General features: G+C 48.0%; 1 long non-coding RNA gene across 1 annotated transcript in view; it reads right to left on the minus strand.

The window, feature by feature from the left end:
- LOC119535920 overlaps positions 1-17,885 on the minus strand; it is a 33,399-nt gene extending 15,514 nt beyond the window's left edge. Inside the window, exons 1-2 of the long non-coding RNA XR_005217316.1 lie at positions 17,860-17,885; positions 15,270-15,305 (exon numbers count right to left, since the gene is read on the minus strand). This is a non-coding gene — a long non-coding RNA (uncharacterized LOC119535920). The remainder of the gene's footprint in view (positions 1-15,269; positions 15,306-17,859) is intronic.
- Between the last annotated feature and the right edge of the window lie 3,611 nt (positions 17,886-21,496).

Here is a 21,496-nt window from a genome sequence, read left to right on the forward strand (position 1 = left end):
AGTGAGGGAGATGGGGGCAGGCCCGGCCTTCTGGAAGCCATGGAGGGGTGACCAGCATCCACAGGTTGTCCAGAGGGGAAGAGGGCAAAGCCTGAACCAAGGCGGCGTGCTGATTAACTCAGCTTCGGCTGGCTTTGCTAGCCCACCCTGACCTTGTGGACAGTGCAGCTTTCAGCTTTATAAACTTGAATTTCCCTTGGTAAAGCCCCTCCAGTGCAGCCTTGGGGGGCCTGTCCAGGCTGGGAGCACGGGCTGGTAGAAAGGTTTGCCCTCACTGGCTGCCCAGGGACTGCTTGGCCGAGCGAAGCCCTCCCACCATGAGAGCTATTTTTAAAGACCCTCTCTCTCTGAGGGTCTTTCAGTTTTCTGGTGTCGGCTGTTTCTTCCTGCTGACTGGACAAAGTATGTGGGGTTTCAGAGAATTAAGCGGGGATGCAGCTGTGTGACCCTTCATTAATGCCATCGCCACACAGCACGGAGCTCGGAAGCCACACTGGGATTTGTCCCTGTGCTTAATTCGTGTTCCAGGGGCTTCAGTTCCATGATACATTTATCTCCAGAAGGAGGGAAGAGATTTGAGGCAAAGACTGCTACAGAGACAGAGAGGCAGAGAGGGGAGAGAGAAGAGAGAGAGAGGGACAGAGCACCAGAGAGAGGCAGAGCGGGGACAGTGATAGAGTGAGAGACTTGGCGGGAGTTCTCTCTGAGCTCTGAGGCACCCAGACAGAAGAGACATGGAGAAGGGAGAGAGCCTGATGTGAGTGAGGTTGTGCATGAAGGCTGAAGCAAGGGCAGGGACATACAAAGCAAGAGCTGTCACCTGTCCAACTCCAAAGGTGCCCTCTTGCGGTATGCAAAATGGCGGCCCTGATAAGAGAAAGAGACAGAGAGAGGAGAGGCAGAGAAAAGAGAGACAGAAGGAAGGGGCGATGCCAGCCCCAAACAGCCCGAGATCCCACCCAGGATTCCCTTTCCCCTGCCTTCCATGGTAGCATCTTTCTCCCAGTGTCAAAAGAAGTATTGAAAACCCAGCCCTCCAGGAGTCCTGCTTTGCTTTCATTCTGAAAAGGTGGAGGAGTTGACAGAGCCGGCTGGACATCTTGGCCTAAGCCAACCTGATTGCTTTCGTCTGCCATTTTGCTTACCATAAACCCAAGGTAAGCAAGGGTTGTCAGGCTCTGAGGAGTTTCTTCAGAGGTGGGGCCCAGTTCCCATCCTCAGTGGAGGGCAGGATGGACACCACTGGCTCCAAACCCTCTATGTTACCTAGACTCTGAGCCTCAGGACAAAAGCTGGGGCCATCTCCCTGGCCAGCATGTGGGACCCTCCAACTTGGCTGCCCAAGAACAGAAGTTATCCTTTCCCCAAAATCTGCTACAACCCCTATTTCCCAGTGATGGAGGACACCACCCACCCACTGGCCAAGCCAGGATCCTGAATGTCAGCCCCGAATCCCCTCATCTTCCCCCTCACAGCCAGCCGGCCCCAAACTCTACCCTCAGTGCTCTGAAGAACCCCTGAATCAGGTCCGTCTCCTGCTCTGCTGCCCCCTTGGTTTTAATCCTCATCACTTCTCACTTGGGCTGCTAGGACAGCCTCTTGGCTGGGCTCCTGCCTCCATCACTTCCCTGCCCCTGCCATCCTTGCTCTCTCCAATCAGTTTCCAGAGTGTTCTTTCTCAACATATATCTGATTGTATATCTGCTGAATTAGAAACAACACTTTAAAACAAAACAATGAGGCGATCCCACTGCCTGTAGTAAGAAACTTCAAACCTTAGAATGGCATTCAGGGCCCTTTGCAATCTTGCCTCAAACTTTCCTGCTGCCCCCTTTTCTTCCCTGCTCAGGACCACCTGCTATTCCTCAAACTTACCATATGCTTTCCTGCCTCTGTATTTCTGCTCATGCTATTCTCTTTGCCAGAAATGCTCTTCCTCCTGCCTTGACCACCTAGAAAACTCCTATGCATCTTTCAAGACCCAACTCATTTTACCTCCTCCTCTGTGATGTCTTCCTTGATAGCTCCAGGAAAGAAATGGTGCCTGTATGTTCCCATGGCACTTTCCAAATACCTACATTTGAGAAGGTGTCATGTATTATTTGGCTGCTTGTCTCTGGAAGTTGCATGGCACCTCAGAAGGTGGGGTCTAGACTCAAGAGACCCGGGTGTGCATTTTGACTTTACTGCTTATCAATTATGTCACCTTGGATAAGCAAAGGCTATAGCTCCAAAATGCAAATAATGAAAATAACTAAATCATAGGGTTTTTGTAAGAATTAAAATTTTTTAAAAAAAATTTTAATTGTGGTAACATATACAACTTAAATTTTCCCATTTTGACCTCTTTCAAGTGTATAATTCAGTGATATTAATTACACTCACAATATTGTGCTACCCATCATCAACTTCCATTACCCCAACATTTTCATCCCCTCAAACAGAAACTCTGCACCAATTATGCAATATCTACCCCTTTCTCCTCCCTATTTAACATTTAATTTTAAAATTTAAATGAAATTTAATGCAATTCTCAGACGGTACCTGGCATTCAGCTGCACTTAATAAGTGTTCCTTGTGGACACCTTTTACTACCACTTTTGTCTCAAGAGATACTGTCTGCCCTTTAGGGGCAGGGGCTGAGTCTAATTTGCCTCTGTGTCCCAGTGCCTGGTGCAGTGACTGTCATACCGTATGTGCCCTGTAAATATTGGTGATTGACTGAGCTCAATAGTAGGCAAATCCTCCCAGGAGCACCATCCTGCAGATGTGCTGGGCAGCCACTGAGGGGTGCAAAGCTGGGTGGGGCAGCCAGGCTGGTGGCGAGTTCCCTGTATACCTACGCTCATATCCCTTTCCCACCTGTGCTAGCTCCCACAGCTGCACCTAAGAACCTCTGTCCCTCTATTTGGCTCCCTGAGCCGGCAGACTAGTTGCCATGGAAACCAGTGGTTTCACACAGGACAAAGCACAGGGAGACTCAGCAATGGACAGAAACTTGCAAACACATTACGTATCATAAAAAAGAGAAACTGGGAGGCTGTGGGGTGCAATAAAGCTTTCACTGCCACTTGTTTAGGAAAAAAAATTAAAATCTCCACAAGCTCCAGCTGGAAAAGGGCTTTGTCACCACATTTATATATTTTCTTTTTTTCTTGTGTGGTTGGATTTTTTTTCTCTTGGTGACGATACTAGCAAACCACAGTCCAAGAGTGGTGCTGAACAGATTGGCAGCCCTGCAGTCCTACTGTCCTCCTCAAATGTCCTGTCATCCAAGCATCTTCTTGCTCAGATATCTGAAAGTAATGGGAACCCTGAATTGCACACGTCTGATTAACCCTGCTTTTGCTTGCTAATGCCAGGCCAAGATGGGGCCAGAGGGAAGCAGAGGACACTCTCCTCTCTACTCCGCAAGAACTATAGTCCTTATGCCAGCAGAAGCTTTGTCTTAGGTTTATTTAGATTCTTATTTAAAATTCCTTGTATGGCGGGGGGCTTCCAATTCCATCCAAGAAGGAGTAAGGAAGACCAGAATTATTCTCAAATTGAAAACACCAAGAAAACTAGAAAAAATGTGTGAAACAACTGTTTTCAAACTTTGGACAACAGGCAATGCAGGGGAACAAGTGAGGGGAGATCTGTGATTGCCTGAGGGCAGTTTCCAGGCAGTAGAGCAGGGAGAGGCAATCCAAACAGAGCCCAGTGGCCTCAGTGACTTGAGGAAGCAGAGATTGTGTTTGTGGCGTTTGTGGAGGCTGAGATAGCTTGAATTTGCAGGATGTAACACAGAGGCAAAAGACGGAGAGAAGAGGGTAGGTGAGAGAGAGAGAGAAAGGGAGAGAGGAAGGGAGGGAGGGAGAGAGAGAGAGAGAGAGATCTCCAGAGATCTGCAGAATGATGTCCTTGAATATTTGGCTGAATACTAAATTTGTCAATGTGTGGGGTAAAGCCCCATTGGGAAAAGTACTTCTAGGAAACTGTAGGCTGAACAATTCCAGAGCACACACCAGGTTAGTTTGTTTCCACTGTCTTTCCACTGTCCAGAGTAGATGGACCTCACAATACATGGAGCATCAGTTAGAGTCCTCAGAAGGGCATTACCTTAGTAATGGGGTGAAATTAGCCTTAGACTAAAGGCTGCTTTGGACCAGCCCCCAAAACAAGACTACTAAATGATTTAACTGCATGCCAGAACACAGTTCAATTTTCTTTAAAGGAATACTACAAAATCCAGCACTCCAAAACATAAAATTCACCATGTTCAGCATCCAGTAAGACCTACAGAACAAGAGAAAAACCAATCAATTGAAACAGACCCAGGAAGTACAGAGATAATGGAATTAGTCAGCAATGGTGTTTTAATTCTGTCTTATATATTCAAGAAGGCAGAGAAATACATTAACATGATATAGAGAGAAATTTAAAATATATAGGACCCAAATGAATTTCTAAAGATGAAAAATAAAGTATATGAATTGATAAAATACAAGATGGAATTAATAGCAGATTAGAAACTATATTACATTAATGGAATTGAAGAAAAAGTAATACAAATGATCAAAAATATAACCCAGGTTTTAGAAAAAACTAGGAGGAGGAGAAAGAGGAAAAGGAGGAGGAGGGAGCATGAGGCAGAACAGAAAAAAATTTTTGAAGCAATAAGGACTGAAAAATTTCCAAATTTGTTGAAAACTATAAGCCTATAGATCTAAGAAGCTCAAGGAAACCCAGGCAGAAGAAACAAAGAAAACGACACTAAAACACATAATCAAATTTCTGAAAGCCAGGGATAAAGGAAAAATGTCAAAAAGAGCTGGAGGAAAAGACACATTATTTATAGAGGGATGAAGACAGAATGACAGCAAATTTCTCATAAGAAACAATGCAAGTCATAAGGCAATGGAGTGTCATCTTTAAACTACTGAAAGAAAAAAAAATCAACCTAGCATACCACGCCCAGTGAAAATATATTTCAGAATTGAGGTGGAAAAAATGACTTTTTATGAAAAACAAAAGCTGAGAAAATTCATTGCCAAGCAATGAATTCATTACCAAACCCCTGGTTACTTGATTTGCTCCCCACTGCCAACAAACGTCTCAGAAGTCTCTTTCTCTCCCTCTCTCCCAGATTTGCCTGCAGATGTCGGTCTCTGTTTCAGGAGCTGAATCTTGGGGCAGCAGGAGGCCTCGGAAACCCTCACTCTCACCCTTGTCCTGGCCCCAGGGTCCTGGAATTGGGAAGGATGCAAAGTCTCGTCTCTGAAGTTCCTGCTCCACTTTAGCTGAGAAACCACAAGCCTGTGGGTAAGATGCTCATTAGAACCATATAAACCAGTTTCCCTGAATTTCCCCAGGTGGACTGTCTAATGACTTCATCAGGTGGGAAGGCTTCTCCACAGTCCCAGGCATCCAACAGCCCCTCGCCCCTGTGTGCCAGCTGCCTGGAGTGGGGAGGAGTTTCTCAACCAGGACTGGGCCAGGTTCTGCAGTCTGGAGAGCTGATGGAGGGTCCTCCAGGAGATGCCACATATTGACCCCACAGCGCTGGCCTGTGGGAATTCATTTATTAATCCAACAAGGATTTATTGAGTACCTACTATGTGCCAGGCAGTACTCCAGCTGCTCAGTATAGCAGTGAACAGAACAGCCCCAAATCTCTGTGTGCCTGGAGCCTCTATTGTAGTGTGGGAGAGATAGGAAATTGATAAACAAAAAAAATATGGTAAGAGTTATGGAAAAAGCAGATTGGGATAAGGGTAGGTGCTATATCGTTAGTAGGGTGGTCAGGAATGACCTCACCTGGGAGCTGTTTAAGCAGTGCGTGAATTACGTGAGAAGTGGCCCAAGTCAGCATCTGAGGGCCCTCCCTCCGATGTCCTGGCAGAGGGAACAGCAGTTGCAATGGCCAGAATCACAGCATGCCTGAAGTGTTTGATGAGTGGCAAGAAGGCCAGTGTGGCTGGATGATGTGGGCCAGGGGAGTGTCTTGGCGGTCACCCCCATGGAATTTGTCCACAGCTCTAAAATACATCCTAGTCTGTCCACTTCTCTGTCCACTTCTATGCCATCTCTCACCTGGACCTGTCTCTCCTTTTCCACTGTCACCCCTCCCCTTCCATCCATCCTCCATACAATAGGCACAGTGATCTTACTATGGTAAATTGGATTATTGCTTTTAATTTTTTCATTTCATCCCTGTAATAATTGTATACCCTTCACAATGTAAATTATCAGTGCTTCCCATTAGAGTAAACACCATGTATTTCCTTGTCCCAGATGTTGGGCTTGGCCAGGTGCCTTGCTTTGGTCAGTGGAATGTTAATGGACACAACGCAAGCAGTGGCTTTTAGTGAGCTTGTGGAGTTTGGCTTGGCTTTTTGTATATCTAGTATCTCCCATGAGGAGAGCATGCCTTGGTAAAAACTGGTCCGGGAATGAGGAACATATGGGGAAGACCTAAAATCAATGGTTAGTGTGGAACACAGCCATCCCAGCTGACCTTGCAGGCTAGTGAGAGAGAAAATTAATTGCTATCGAGGGCCACTGAGATTTTGGAGTTGTTATGCAGTGTTGTTGCAGCAATAGCTGATAAATACACTTGCCATTGTATTTAAAATAAAATCCAAATTCTAGACCATGGACTACAAGGCCCTAGGTTATCGGGTGCTAACCTGCCTGTTTCTCTGACCTCCTCTTGTGCCTTTCTCTCCTTAACATGCAGTGCTTCAGCCACTGCAGGGTCTGTCTAGCCCTTGGCCTTACCACTCTCACTCCTACTCCAACCTTGGCGTATTGTGCCAGTTTGAATGTATTGTGTCCCCCAAAGGCCATTATCTTTGATGTAGTCTTGTGGGGCAGACATTTTGGTGCTGATTAGATTTGCTTGGACTGTGCCCCACCCAGCTGTGGGTGATGACTCTGATGAGATATTCCCATGGAGGCATGGCCCCACGCATTCAGGGTAGGCCTTGATCAGTGGAGCCATATAAATGAGCTGACTCAAGGAGAGGGAACTGAGTGCAGCTGTGAGTGATGTTTTGAAGAGGAGCAAGCTTGCTAGAGAGGAACATCCTGGGAGAAAGCCATTTTGAAACCAGAACTTTGGAGCAGATGCCAGGTACGTGCCTTCCCAGCTAACAGAGGTTTTCCTGACGCCATTGGCCATCCTCCAGTGAAGGTACCCGATTACTGATGTGTTACCTTGGACACTTTATGGCCTTAAGACTGTAACTGTGTAGCCAAATAAACCCCCTTTTTATAAAAGCCAATCCATCTCTGGTGTTTTGCATTCTGCAGCATTAGCAAACTAGAACACGTATGCTGTTCTCTCTGCCTAGAAATCTCTTTTCCCAGACCTCTGTTTTCAACTTTTTCTTTTTTATTTTCAAGTTTCTCCTCAAATGTCACCATCTAAGTGACAAATCTGGAATAGCTTCCCAGTCACTCTCTTTTGTTTCCTTCATAAAACTTACTGCTTGTCGAAATTTTTTTTTAATTACATTGGCTTGTTTATCATCTCTCTTCTTCCCCTAATATGTAAAATTAATGAGAACAGTGACACCATTATGATCAAGTTTTATCCCCGTTGCCTAACAAAGCTCAGCGACTTAGTTCTTTGACAAAGTTATTAAATTGATAAACCCCTAGAAACACTGAACAAGAGTAAAAGAGAGAAGGCACATTTTACCACTATCTGGAATGAACAAGGGGACATCACTACATATCCTACAGACTTAAAAATAAATAATAGGAGGCTATTATAACCAATTTTATGCTGATAAATGTAAAAATTTTAAAGAAATGGAAAATCCCATGAAATATTCAATTCACTAAAATGGACATAAGAAAAGACAAAATATGAATGGCATGATATCTATTAAAAATTGAACCCATAATTTAAAATCTTTTCACAAAGAAAAGTATAGGCCTGGATGGCTTCATTGGTGAATTCTTCCAAACATTTGAGACAGAAGTGACACAACATTTCACAAATTCTTCCAGGAAATAGAAAAAAAGAAAGCGCTTCTCAACTTGCTTTATGAAGCTAGCATCATGTTGATACCAAAACTTGATAAGAATATTGAAAATCAAATCAGTGACATATATAATGAATACTGTATCACAACCAAGTTGGTTTATTCCAGGAATGCATCCATTAAAATGATCATGAAGTTCTCTTCTTTATTCTATTAATGTTGGAAATTATAAAGATTGAATGTTAAACCAACCTTGCATTCCTGGAATAAACCCAGACTCAGAGAAGAGTCAGTTCTACCTCTTGACCCCACCTTCTACCACCGTCCCTGTTTACACCACTCCAGTCACATGGCCTCCTGCTGCTCCCTGGACATCTGAGCATGTTAAGCATGTCCCTGCCTCAGAAACGTCATACAAGGTGTTCTTCTGCGGAGATCACTGTTCTCCCAGACAACTACATGCCCAGCTCCCTCCATTCCTTTTCTTAGAGGTTACCTTCTCAGTGAGACTTTCCCTGACTACCCTTATCTAAAATTTTTATCCCTCTCCCACTCCTAATACATTTTAACTCCCTTCCCTGTTTCAGTTTTTATCCTTAGCACTTACTACCATCTAACATGCCATACATTTTATTCATCTTGCTTCTTATATGTCTTCCCTAATTAGAGCAAATGCTCCCTGTTTTGAATTGCTAAAGCTGACAAAATGCAATACACTGGAAATGGGATGGCTTTTACAATGGGGATTTATTAGCTTACAAGTTTACAGTTCTGAGGCCTTGAAAAATGTCCTAATCAAGGTATCAACAGGCGATGCTTTATCCCCGCAAGACTGACTACTGGTGATCCTTAGCTCCTCTGTCACATGGCCAGGCACATGGTGATGTCTGCTGGTCTCTCCCTTCTCCCCCAGGTTTCATTGCATCCAGCTTCTGGCTTCAGTGGCTTCCTCTTTGATTCTGTGGTTTCTCTGTTTTCTGGAATTTCTGTCACATCTCTGGAATTTCTGTCACAGCTTCTCTGTGTCTTTTCTGTCTTCTGTCTCTCTTAGCTTCTGTGTGGGTCCTTCTCTCTCAGCTTCTTATAAAGGACTCCAGGAAGAGGATTAAGAGCCATCTGAAATAACCTCAACTGAAATAACCTAATCAAAGGTTCCCCACACACAAAAGTCTATACCCACAGGAATGGACTAGCTTTAAAAATAGTTCTCTTCTCGGGTACATACGGCTTCAAACCATCACAGTCCCTGAGGGTAAATATTTTTGTCTGGTTTTGTTCTGCTGTATTTCCAGCATTTAAAACAGTTTCTGATGCAGGGTAGGCACTCTTAATAAACATTTTCTGAATGAATGAATAAACATGATGTCCTTCATAGCAAGAAATATATAACAGCAAACACTTACTGAAGTCCTACTATATTCCAGAGAATGTACAGAGAAACCAGACCCCATCCCACCCCTCCAGCAGGTCTTGGAGGAGGAAAGTGGGTGTGGGAGACTCATATCCTGGAATGATTTCAGACCAGGATAAGAGCTGATAGAGAGGCAATTGATAAGGTGGGTGGGTTGCTGCTGGAAACCTCACCTCAAAAGCCTTGGCCAAGACAAACACATCCCAGACTCCTCCCTGAGACAACTTCCCCTCCACCAGTGCCTCCCCCCTTTTTAAATTCAGGTATATTGAGATCTATTCACATACTCTGCAATCATCCACAGTGTACAATCAATTGTTTACCGTACCATCATATAGTTGTACATTCATTGCCAAAATCAATTTTTGAGCATTTTCCTTCCTCCAAAAAAATAAAAATAAGAATAAAAATGAAAGTAAAAAAGAACACCTAACATCCTATCCCCCAACCCCACCCCCCAGTTTTTCATTTAATTCTTGTCCCCATTTTTCTACTCATCTGTCCATACACTGGATAAAGGGAGTGTGAGCCACAAAATTTTCACAATCACACAGTCACACTATATGAGCTATATAGTTATACAATTGTCTTCAAGAATCAAGGCTACTGGATTGCAGTGTGACGGTTTCAGGTATTTCCTTCTAGCTATTCCAATACACTAAAAACTAAAAAGGGATATGTATATAGCACATAAGAATACCTCCCAGGATGACCTCTGGACTCCATTTGAACTCTCTCAGCCACTGAAACTTCATTTTGTCTCATTTCTCCTCCCCCTTTTGGTCAAGAAGATGTTCTCAATCCCATGATGCCAGGTCCAGCCTCATCCCTGGGAGTCATGTCCTGCGTTTCCAGGGGGATTTACAGCCTGAGAGTCATGTCCCATGTAGGGGGGAGGGCAGTGAGTTCACCTGCCAAGCGGGCTTAGAGAGAGAGGGGGCCACATCTGAGCAACACACACAGACACATTTGCAATCTGCAAACCTCGGCTATTTTGAATGACTTGAGTTGTCAGATCCGATTTTCTTGTCTGAAAGTCAATTTTTATTTTTAATTCCCCTAGTCGCTCCATGGAGCTGACAGCTCCCCACAGTATGTGAGATGTGCCACAGCCAGGGGAAGTCCTGGGTAGGGGGAAAAAGACCCTCCTCAGAAGTGAAGATGCTTACAGCCCCGACTGTCTTTTCTTCTGCTCTCTACACTAAGTATTTACATGGGGACATATGGAGGCTTTCATGTCTCCAAGTCAATTCCCAGTGCTGACGGTCCACCTGAAATCCTCTCCCCCCATCCAGGAAGCCACAATCATTTCCATGGCAACATTGGAGATGGCAGAGCAGGGAGGACAGGTTGAGTTGGGGAAATCGCAGCAGGGGCCCCCCTTGGTGTGAGCCCTTTCCCCAGCTCCCCCAAAGCAGCAAACTGGGCAAGAGGGAAAAGGAAAGGTAGAGATGCAGCAGCCCCCTTGCTCTCCCTTTCTCAGTGATGGTACTGGATGCTGCTGTGGTCTGCAGGATGGCTGGGCATTTATAATACTTATACTTCTCAAGCATTCAAACATCTACTCAGTCAGTCAACAAACATTTATCAAGCATCTACTATTTGCCTAGCCCTGTTCTAGGTACTGGAGCATAACAGGTCAGAGGTGGTGCCTGCTCCCATTGACACTCTAGAAGGGGAGATTAACAGATACTCTTACACGTGATATTCTATGCTAACTGCAACCCAGAAAAGTGCTATGAAGGAGATATTTAGGGAACAGGTGGAGGATGTTATAAGAGAACTTAATTTAGTCTAGGTATTCCAAGAAGGCTTCCTGGTAGAGGTGACCTTTACATGGAGATGGGAAACTAGCCAGAAAACTAGCCAGAAGGAATGTGAGTGAGCAAGGTGAGGGTTCCAGACTGAGGGAAAACATCATGTGCAAAGGCCCAGTGGCAGGAAGGTAAACTTGTGGAGGTTGCAAAGATCATCTTGACCTACCTTCCAACCCTGCTGACCACAGGCAAAATGGGGGCAGGAAACTGAAGGGTGTGCACTTCTCATTTCAGCCTCCCAGCCACACTGTGGGATAAGGGTCATCATCCCCATTTTAGAGATGAGGAAACTGAGGCAGAGTTAAGTGACTTACCCTGGAGCTACAGCTGGTAACGCCATGTCATCCTAAAATTGGTTATTATTTGCATTCATGGGGTTCTAACTGTTGCTTTCTGTCACTTCTTCTGCTCTTCCAGGGTAGATCCAAATCTGGTTGAATCTCTGAAGCTCCTTTCTCTAGCTTCTGAAGGTGTTGAGAGAAGGTAGCATCTCCATCAGTGCCACATTCAGTGGAGCTTCAAAGGCTCCCATAATCCTCTGCTGCAAAGATGCTGGGAGCCCTGGAGCAGGACATGGGACCCCTGCTGTGAGCCTCTGTGTGGACTTGGACACGTCCTTCCCACCCTCTGGGCCTCAAGCTCCTCCACAGTAGAACAAGAAGGGAGGGCTGAAAGGCATCTAAGGTCTAAGAAGAAACTTCTGAGTGGTTCCAGGGCTCCAAGCTGGGTTTGTGCTTTCCTGGGGGTCCCTTCAGCCTCTGAGGCCCTCAGATCCTTCAGGAGCTGCTCGGGCAAAGCCTTCAGTCATAGGTCCCACCATCTTCACTGGAGGAAAATTGACCCTGGAGAACCTGGACCGCCCCAGGGCCACAGACAGGGTGGTGGACAAGGAGGTATTGGCTGGATACTGGTGAGATGGTATCACATACACCCTGGCTTCTGATTTCCATGTCATCATATGCTTGGGAAATGTGCACAGCCATGGGACAGCAGTTGTTCAAGGACAAACTTTCTCCTCTCTTGCTACCCTCTGATGAACATTCTGCAATGCCCTACAAGCAAGCCAAAACAGCCAGGGCCGTGGACTGTGGGGAGAGATGCCAAGTTAGGTTGTCTGTGATCCAAGAAAGAAACTGAGGGGAGCTTGGAGCCAGCAGGTCTGATGATAACTGGTTAAAAAGAGAGCTAGACAGACAGGGAATAGGGACCCCAGGATCCAGTCCCAATCCTGCCCTGATTCACTGTGTGACCTTGGACAAGTCCTTTCCACAGTGTGGCTGGGAGGCTGCCGCCATTTTGCCTGTGGCCAGCAGGGTTGGAAGGGGAGGTGGGGAGATGTGGAAGAGAGGGAGAGCAGAGCTTCTGGAATTTTGGGTCTAGGGGATCCTAAGAATGTTATCTTGGGTTGCTGGTGGAGACTCTTCAATAAAAAGACCAGTAAGAGACAGTGATCCCATTTTAGAGAGCAACCACAAGGCCCTGGCGTTTTTTAGTTATGGGCCTTGGCCCATGGTTTGTCCAAATCTTTAAAGAAACAACCAGCAGTGAGGTAAGTCAGGGAGGCCCCCCCCAGAAGCCGGCCAAGGAGCTATGGGTTTCAGCCCTGGCTTTGTGGTCAATTCTCTGTGTGATCTTGGCAAGTCACGTCCTCTCCCTGGTGGTCCCATTTGTAAACCAGTCTGATCATCTGATGTACCCAAGTGATTTGAAAAAGGGAAGCAGAACAGAGCAAAACAAAACTGCAGTTTTCTGCTAAGTCTGCTGAATTAGAACCCCCGGGTGGGAGGCCTAGGAATCTGTATTTTCAAAAACTCCCCCAGGTGATTTTGATGGAGGGTGGGATGGGGTGGGGGGATTCGGATCCTGCCTGCCCTGTCAGGTCCCCAAAAGCCCCACCCATCTCTGGTCCTGGAATCGCAGTGTGGTGCCTCGTGGTAAGCCACAGGGGTGTTCTGCAGTGTCCCAGTGAGTATTGGTTTGGGCTCATTTCCTGCCCCACATCACATCACGGAGTAAAGCCAAGCCACACGATGGAGGGGAAGGTCCCCAGGTTCAGTCTCCGGCTCTCCCTGTCTCTCTGTCATTCTTTCTCAGTCTCTCTCCCTAACTTGAGCCCCTCTGTGTGTCTCTCTCTTCCTCCTCGTCTCATCTCTATATCTCCATCTCTCTCTCAGTCTCTTTGCTCCCTCCCTCTGGCTCTCTATTGTCTGTCCCTAGGTTCATTGACTCAGAGACTCCTGGGGTATCCAGGTGTGACATCTGCCAGCAGTCTGGCCCCACCCCAGTCCTTTCCTGCTTCCAGCCCTGCCCTGAAAAAGCCCCACGCACCCCACGCACAAGGGTAGAGAGAGCTTGGAGAAACAGGAGAAGCCCAGGGCCCTAGGTTCAAGCCCTGACTCTGCTATCGACTTAGAGACTCTGAGCCTTGCAGCCCCATCTACTAACCGGGTCCACAGTCCCTCACTGCCCTCCACCCACCCAGGACTCTCAAGGGGATGAAAATGAGCTCATGAATTTTCTCCCTCCCCCTTCACCCCTCAGGCTTTAGTGCCTGTGCGTGCAGTCCTGCCTCTCTGCTACCTTTTTATCCCCTTCCAAGCCCCTGGCTCAGGACCTCGCTCCCATAATGTGCCCCATGAATGTTTGATGACCGACTGAAGAAACATGAGGAAACTCTGCGTAATTACAGGAGACGCTTGTCAGATGCTCCAGGACCCAGAGATGTCCAAAGACATTGTATTAAATGAGATGGAAATTAAATGACAAGCCAGACTGGGTGTGCTGGAGGCGGAGTAGGAGAGCGCAGGGAAGCCAGGGTCGTCAGCGGCCCTATTCCAAATGTGTTTTCATGCAAACGGTGGAGCCCAGTGAACCTTGGACATGAAGCTCTTTCCAAATGAGTCTTTAATAATTTAGCTATACAAATTGAGCCTAATTAAATTGTATCATTGAGAATGCACTGCTGTACATCTGAATGATGAAATTGGGATCAAAAAGCAATAGGGAATAGATGCAAAGGTAATTTTCCACTTGTACTAAGCAGGCTGGGATCGTCAAATTGCAACCCCCTTGAGTGCCCACCTAGGACTATTAAAGCGCCAGTCCTTGGGTTTGGGGGTTCTCAAGGCCTGGGCCATCTCTCTCTCCCTTCGGCCACCTGCCCCTTGGCCTTGAGGGCATGAGGAAGAGAAGGACAGGAAGATTTCGCTGACTCCTTATGTCACACCAGCTTCTCTCTGGTTCTTGAGGACGAGAACACAGAGCCTGCTCCCTCCCAAAGGCCCCTGCTTCTGCTCAGAGTGATTCTCCAGTAAGTCTTTAAGTGGTTAACTCATTCTCGCCGCCTGCTTATGAACTTAAATGTCCCTTCCTCGACAAGCTTTCCGTGACCATGCCACCTAAAGCTGCCCCTGCTGCCATGCTCACCTCCCCTTGCCTTCCTTCATCATCCCATGTCTCTAGCACCCATCCTTCCACTCCCCTCCCTGCCGCTCGCACCCCAGTAGCCAGAGTTTAAACAGGACAGAAACCTTGTCTTGTCTCTCTGTCTAACTCAGCACTCTTTCCCCAGGGCCTTGACACAGAATAGGTGCTAGAGGACTTGTTGAAGAAATGAATGCCAGAGCTGAAGGACCCTGAAGGTCAAATAGCCACCCCCTTTTGAGACCCAGAGAGGGGAAGGGGCTGTTCAAGGCCATCCAGCAAGTTCAAAGGCAACAGAGGTGGCTTTGGCTTCTGGTCCATATGCCTTTCTCACCCCACACCTGACGTCCCAGTGAGTAAGTAGTGTAGTGGTTGGGGTCCTGGGCTCTGGAGCCAGTCTACCTGGGTTCAAGCCCCACTTCTGCAAGTTCCAGAACTCCAGATCCCCCTGCTATAAAAAAATGGTCATATCCACCTCCAGGCAGTGGTGCAATCCACCCTGTAAGTGTTTTCATAACCACACATTTCAGTGGGAGGAACAAGTTCTCAGAGGTATCAGGGTGTCTGCCTGGGAGTCTTTCCGCCCTCCTCCCACCACCCCTGGCCTGGTTGATAAGGACGGGACTGCAGACTTCCGCTCACCAGCATCTCTTCTGACAGGGCTGCCTCCAGTCAGGTCTGAAAGGCAAATTTACAAGGTATATTTAAAAGCCTCCTGGACAGGGGAGCTGGTTTACATGCCTTCAGGGCCCGTTCTGCTTCTAATGGAAACAAGCTCTTTGTTCTCCAGTCAGTGAGCTGGAAAGAGGCAGCGCTGGGCTGAGAGCTGGCAGAGATCGCTGCAAGGAGGCATCAGCTTGTCTCCTGTGACTGGGCCCCTTTACCAGTTCCCTCCCCTCAACTTGCTCTGTCTCCCATTTCCAGAAATGCCAGAACAGGGGGGGATCTCAAACTGGCAGGCTGTGGGTCAGCTCTGGCCACTAGATGAGTGTGGGATCACTGACCCAGGGATTTTTCAAAACAATTGAGCCAGTGTTCAAATGTCAGATCATTTCTTATGTAAAAAACAACAACTGGATTTCTAGCTTCTTTCTAAAAACATCTGAAGACTTGCCGGCAACCCCAGTACACACACACCCTATGGCAACAGTGGGCTGTGGGAGAGCAGCAATCCCTCTTTGGGCAAGGCAAGTTTCTTCCAGTTTCCCACAATTACCACCTTTTTCTGATCAACACCCACCCCCACTTCCCTTATTTACATTTCCTGCTTGTTCCCCATGCATCTGCGTTTGAGAGCCCCAACCTGGACCTACACAGCCTGCAGGACTTAGGTTAGTGCACTCATTTTCCCCATGAGGACACAGAGGCCCAGAGAGGGCAAGTGACTTGCCCAAGGTCACCCAGCAAGTTCATGGAACAGCTGGGCCCAGGGCCCAGGGAACCATTCATTCCTCCCAGCACAACCTGCACACCCTGGTTTCTGGGTTTGCCCCCTCACTGTTACCCCAAGGCAGCTGCAGCCTCCTCCACATGCGAGCCTCGGGCTCCCCCCTCCCCAGCTTGAAGCCTCCTCCCCCACTGTAGGCAGCTGCCAGAGAAAGCTTCTAAAACTGATCTGATCTCATTATGTCACTCACTTCCCAGCTCAGAGAAGAAAATCTTCCTGGTCTACAGCTAAAGTTGAACCTCCTTCCCATGACATTTGGGCCTGCATTATGTGGCTCCCCTCCTCCTCTCTGCCTCACCTTGTCACTCTGTTCGATCTTCCCCAGCAGCCTGTCTCGCCCATCTCGTGGGGCATTTTCCTCTTCCACAAACACTGCTGCACCCTTCCCTCTGGCCCACACACTGCCCCCCTTCTAATGACGAAATTCTTCTTGGCCTTCAAGGCCCACCAGCACATCTCCTCCTCCAAGAAGCCTTCCTTGACTCTCAACCCCGACTCTGGGGCCCCTAGCTCAGTTCTAACGATGCCCTCCCCTCCTTCACCACCTTGTTCATCTCTTCCCCCCACATTATAGCACATATCACATCGTGTTCTTGCCAGAAAGGTGCTGTATTTCCCTTATTCACCTGCTGGCCTATTGATAATAATAACATTTATTGAGCACCAACTGTGTGCCAGGCCTTTGTATATATTAGCTCATAAATGTTTTCAACAGTTCTCTGAGGCGGATAGATCTCCCAATTTGCTCAGATGGAGAAACTGAGGCACAACACAGTTAAGAAGCATGTCCAAAGTCCCAAAGCCAGGGAGCGGCCATGGCAGGACCCAGCTGGGGTCTGGAGCCCCAGGTCCCACCTCCCACACTAGGGATGCGGATCTCAGAGTGGGTTTGGACTTCTCTGGTCAGGGGTCAGGGCATCCTCGGGGTCAGGGTGAGGTGAGCAACTCCTGAGGCAATTCCCCTTGGTGTTCAGCGCTCAGGCCCATTGCACATCTCGCTTCTCCATCCCCTCCTCCTATCCTCCTCCCATTGCTCCTTTAACTGCAAAGCAGTTTTCTTCGTGGGGCCCCCCAAGCAGAATGAACTACCGGAATTTCTCTGACCAGCCTCCCAACCTCCAGGCCTTTGAACATGCTGTTCTCTTTCCCTGTGCTTTAAGTCTTCTACCCTCCTGTCCTTGCTTCCAGAGCTCAGCCCTGTCCTAGAGGAAGCTCAAGCATCACTTCTTAGGAGGAAGGTCTCCCTGATCCCCAGGCTGGGTGAGGAGCCCTGCTTGTCTCTGACCTGCGAGCTCTGGTGACCTAACCGGCCACCCCTAGCCTTAAGCTCCCCAGTCTCAGTTTCCCAGGGACCCGTGCACAGCAACCTCTTGGGGGCTCAGACGATGCTAAGAAGAAGGCAGTGAGGAAGGAAGGAAAAGTGGATTTCATTTCACTTCCAGTCGACTCCAAATTCCGTCCCATCTGGGCCCTGCCCCTCTCTGACCTCAGCTCAGGCCACCTCCCCCCTTGGGTATCTGCCTTGGCCACTCTGGCCTCCCTTCTGTTCCTCAACCAAGCCAAGTCCTTTCCTGCCCCAGGGCTCTTGCACTTGCTGATCCCTTTGCCTGGAATGCCCTTCCCCTGCTCTTGTCATGAAACTCCCTGTCATTCAGGTCACAGCCCAGACGGCACCAGCTCAGGATGACGCCTTCCCATTTGTTCCTGTGGCAGCGATGGCTGACCCCGTGCTGGCTGTCACTCCTGCTAGAACACGAGCCTCAGGAGGGCAGAGGCTTCCCTCACCTGTGTTGTTCGAGGTCTCCGCAGTGCAAGGTCCGGCATGCAGTAGGTGCTCAAGAAATATTTGAGTGAATGCAAAAAAGGGAAGGAGGAAAAGAGGGTAGAAGAGGAAGGAAAGCATGAAGGAAGGGAGGGAAGGAAAAATAAGGGAAAGAGCACCCAGTTCTCCCGGCTCTTGCCATGTTGCCAGGCTACACTATAAAATGGACAAAGCATCTTGAACTTGGCACAAGGTGGAGGGGGGAGGGTGGGGAAAACAGGAAGGAGAACAGGAAGGGACAGACATCTTCTTTTACCCTCCAAAAGCGGCACCTGCGCGAGGTCCATCAGTAACAGTTGTTCCCACTTGAGAGCCTCTGGCCCCTCCCCAGTCCCCAAGAAGGAGGGCGACAAAAGAGGCCAGGCCCCCTCTGGATCTCAAGCGCCTTGGGAAGGGCCAAATATTGGAAATGAGAGTGAGAGGTGGGGCCTGGCCAGAGGTGGGGCTCAGGAGAAGGATTAGGGCTCCCGGAAGGCAGGGTCCTGGTGCCTGGCAGAGAGGGCCTGTAGCGGGAAGGCTCCTGATGGGAGGGGGAACGGCTGCCTCTGCCACAAGTCCATGTGGAGCAGCCTTCCCGCTGTCTGGAAAAATATGCCTGACCCGGTTCACTCATTAAGTCAGGGTCAGAGATAAGCACTGAAATTAAGTACCAGGAGAATTCAAGGGGAGAAAAATTCACATAAAATTCAATTTAAGGATTAAGCAGTAGTACTTTCTAGTGAAGCCATCCTCCTGCATTTATTACATCACCATGCATTTGAACAGGATCTCTCACCCAAAGGTCCCCAGTCTGGCAGCAGGTTGCCCAGTGGGTGGCACATGGTGTCACTGGTCTATAAGCCCATTCTCCCAGGTCCTTGGATGGAGGGCCTCTGCTTGTCTGTCCCCATCATTCCAGCCATGCTCCAATCACATTCTGCTATCGGTCACAGAGAGAGGAAGCAGGGAGGTGTCACAGTGCCAGACCAGCCCGTCCCCACTGCGGGCAGCTGTGAGTTTGCAGTGATTGGGTTTGTGATGTGTGTGCAGACACCACCAGGCCAACCAGACAGCACTCGGTGCAGGCAGCCTGCAGGCTGGATGTCAGAGCGGGAAGGGGTCTCAGTGGTACTCAGGTCTGCTGCTCTCCAGATGTGGAGAATACCCAGAGGGTCAAGGGACTCACCAAAGGCCTCAGAGTTGAGTGTCAGGGTTAGAACTGGAACCTGGCTTCTTGACTTCTAGGGTTCATTCTTCAATCACAGCACAAGCTGTTTGGGCAGTGGACCTGCCAGTTTCAGGAAAATAATCTTTCCTGTGTTATACTGATGCCTAGAAATGATCACAGGTCTTGGAGATCATGCTGTGTGGTAGAATTCCATTGTGTTTAAGAAATGCTTAATGGAGTGGACAAGCCCACAGACTGTCTAGGTTCAAATCCCAGCTCTACCACTTTGTTGTGGCGTGTGCTTATGCAAGTGATTTTTACCCTCTCTGTGCTTGAGAATCTTCATCTGTAACCTGGAGATAAAAATATTAGTATCTACCTCATAAAGTTGTTGTGACCATTTAGATCTGGGCCTAGCATATAGTAAGGGCTTAATAAGTATTCATTACTATTTTTGCCTTCCTAGCATCCATTTACCCTTTTAGTAACAGTTTGCCAATTTTTCTTTGGGGAACTCCTCTACCACCTCCATTCTTTATCTCCAGGGTGGGTATATGACCCAGACCAGGCCATAAGAGTCAAATAACACCAGCCCTTAGGATTTGGGTTGGAACTATCAGAAGCAGGGCCCTCTATTTCCACTAGGATTGCCAAGCTGGCAGGACGTAACCCTGGAGCTGCCAGAGCTCATCTTTGTCACTACTTGAGAAGAGCCCACTTGGGGATTAAGCCAGAGGAAAGAACAGCCAAGAGATGAAGGGAGACAGAATTTTGTTGCTGTAATTTGGGCACCTGGATCCAGCCATGCCTGAAAGCCATGAACCATGATGGTTCCAGTTACATGAAGCAAAACCATTCAACTCCAAGACTGGGTTTCTGTTGTCTGCTACAGGGTTCTGTCTAATACAACTCTTCCTGCCTGAAGGAGAGAGTCCAAGCTCCTTAGAATGGTCTGTGAAGCTCTGCAGGGCTCAGCACTGAGCCTTAGCACTCCCCCCTCCACACCCCTGACAACACATACTTCACACTTCAGCCACACCACACGGCCCCTGGAGCCCACACTCATTCCAGGCTCACCCAATTTCCATGCTGCCTTGAACGCCTCTGATCTAGGGTAGACAAGATAGACTTTTCATCTTTGTCTGCCTGGAAAACTCTACTTCATCTTTCAAACTCCTTCTCAGAAATCACTTTTTTCCATCTCTCTCAGACTCCTCCACTATCCACATCCAACATGGGGTGTGTTTCTATTGTCCTTTTTCTCCTGGGTTGGAGTGGCTTGTGGATGAATTTCCCCTGGAGGGAGGGAACCAGTTCTCAAATGCCTAGTTATCTCCCGTGCCTAGCACAGCTCCTGGCGCCTAGGGTGGGGCTGGGTAAATGTTACTGAATTGCACAGAACTTGGATCAGAAAGGCACTAAACAAATGTGACTGGCTGATAACTCTCAAAGCCAACCAGCAGGGGCCCTGGTACCTAAATACCTTCTCAAGTCATCTGCCAAAACTGGCTAGCAAAGCCTTCTGGAAGGTGACCCTTCTGATACCTCCCATAGATTCCTGACGTGGTTAAGAACATAGGCTCTTAATCAGAATTTCATCATCTGGGTTTAAAGCCTGGCTCCGGCACTTCCTACCTGTGTGACTGTGTGAAGGATCCTTAACCTCTCTGTGCTCCAGGCTTCTTTTCTGTCGCCAGGTTGGACTTAGCGACACGGTGTCTCTGTAAAGGGATTGAAGGAGTGCGTGGCTCGTTGTGAGCACCCAATAAATGTCAGGTGCTATTATTCACGGCAGAGAAAATGAGGCGAAAATTAACAAGAACTTTGACAAGGACCTTTGGAACCTTTCCTCACGACTGTTCCATATTAAGCGGCATTTTATATGAGCGCTTACCACGTCGCCCTCGCTAATTGATTTAGAAGCACTTCCGGAAGTTTGCCGCTGCCCAGAGCCCAGGGATGCCGTTTAAAGGTGATTAACGAAGATGTTTGTGCATTTTATGAAATGTTCAGCACCGGGCCTTTTGTGGGGTATGTCATTACACTGTTTCTATGGGAGAATTAGATTAGATTTAGATCATTTCAACCAATAAGTGCACTTTACAAGCCCAGGCTTTCCCAGGCTGGGTGAAAAAAAAAAAGTTTGGAGACGGAGGAGCTCATGGCAAAACTGAGCATCCAACCCTTGCCCCGTCCCTGACATCTGGGGGCATCCAGGTGTAGAAGCTTCATTTCCCGTCCTCCAGTAGCCAGGTGACAACTCGGCCCCGGGGAAAACAGCACATTCCTACAGGACTGCTTCTGGGGACTTAAATGCTCATCTAAATGGGCCCTGGACTTTCTCCTCTTCACAAAGTGTTCAAGAAGGGAGGGAGGTGGGAGGAGTGAACAATTGCCGAAAGCTTCCTGGACCCAGGCATGGTGATTGCCTGCGTCTCTATGATTAGCTCCAT

This window comes from Choloepus didactylus, chromosome 6 (assembly GCF_015220235.1).
Source record: "Choloepus didactylus isolate mChoDid1 chromosome 6, mChoDid1.pri, whole genome shotgun sequence".
In the NCBI taxonomy this organism is placed as follows: Eukaryota; Metazoa; Chordata; class Mammalia; order Pilosa; family Megalonychidae; genus Choloepus; species Choloepus didactylus.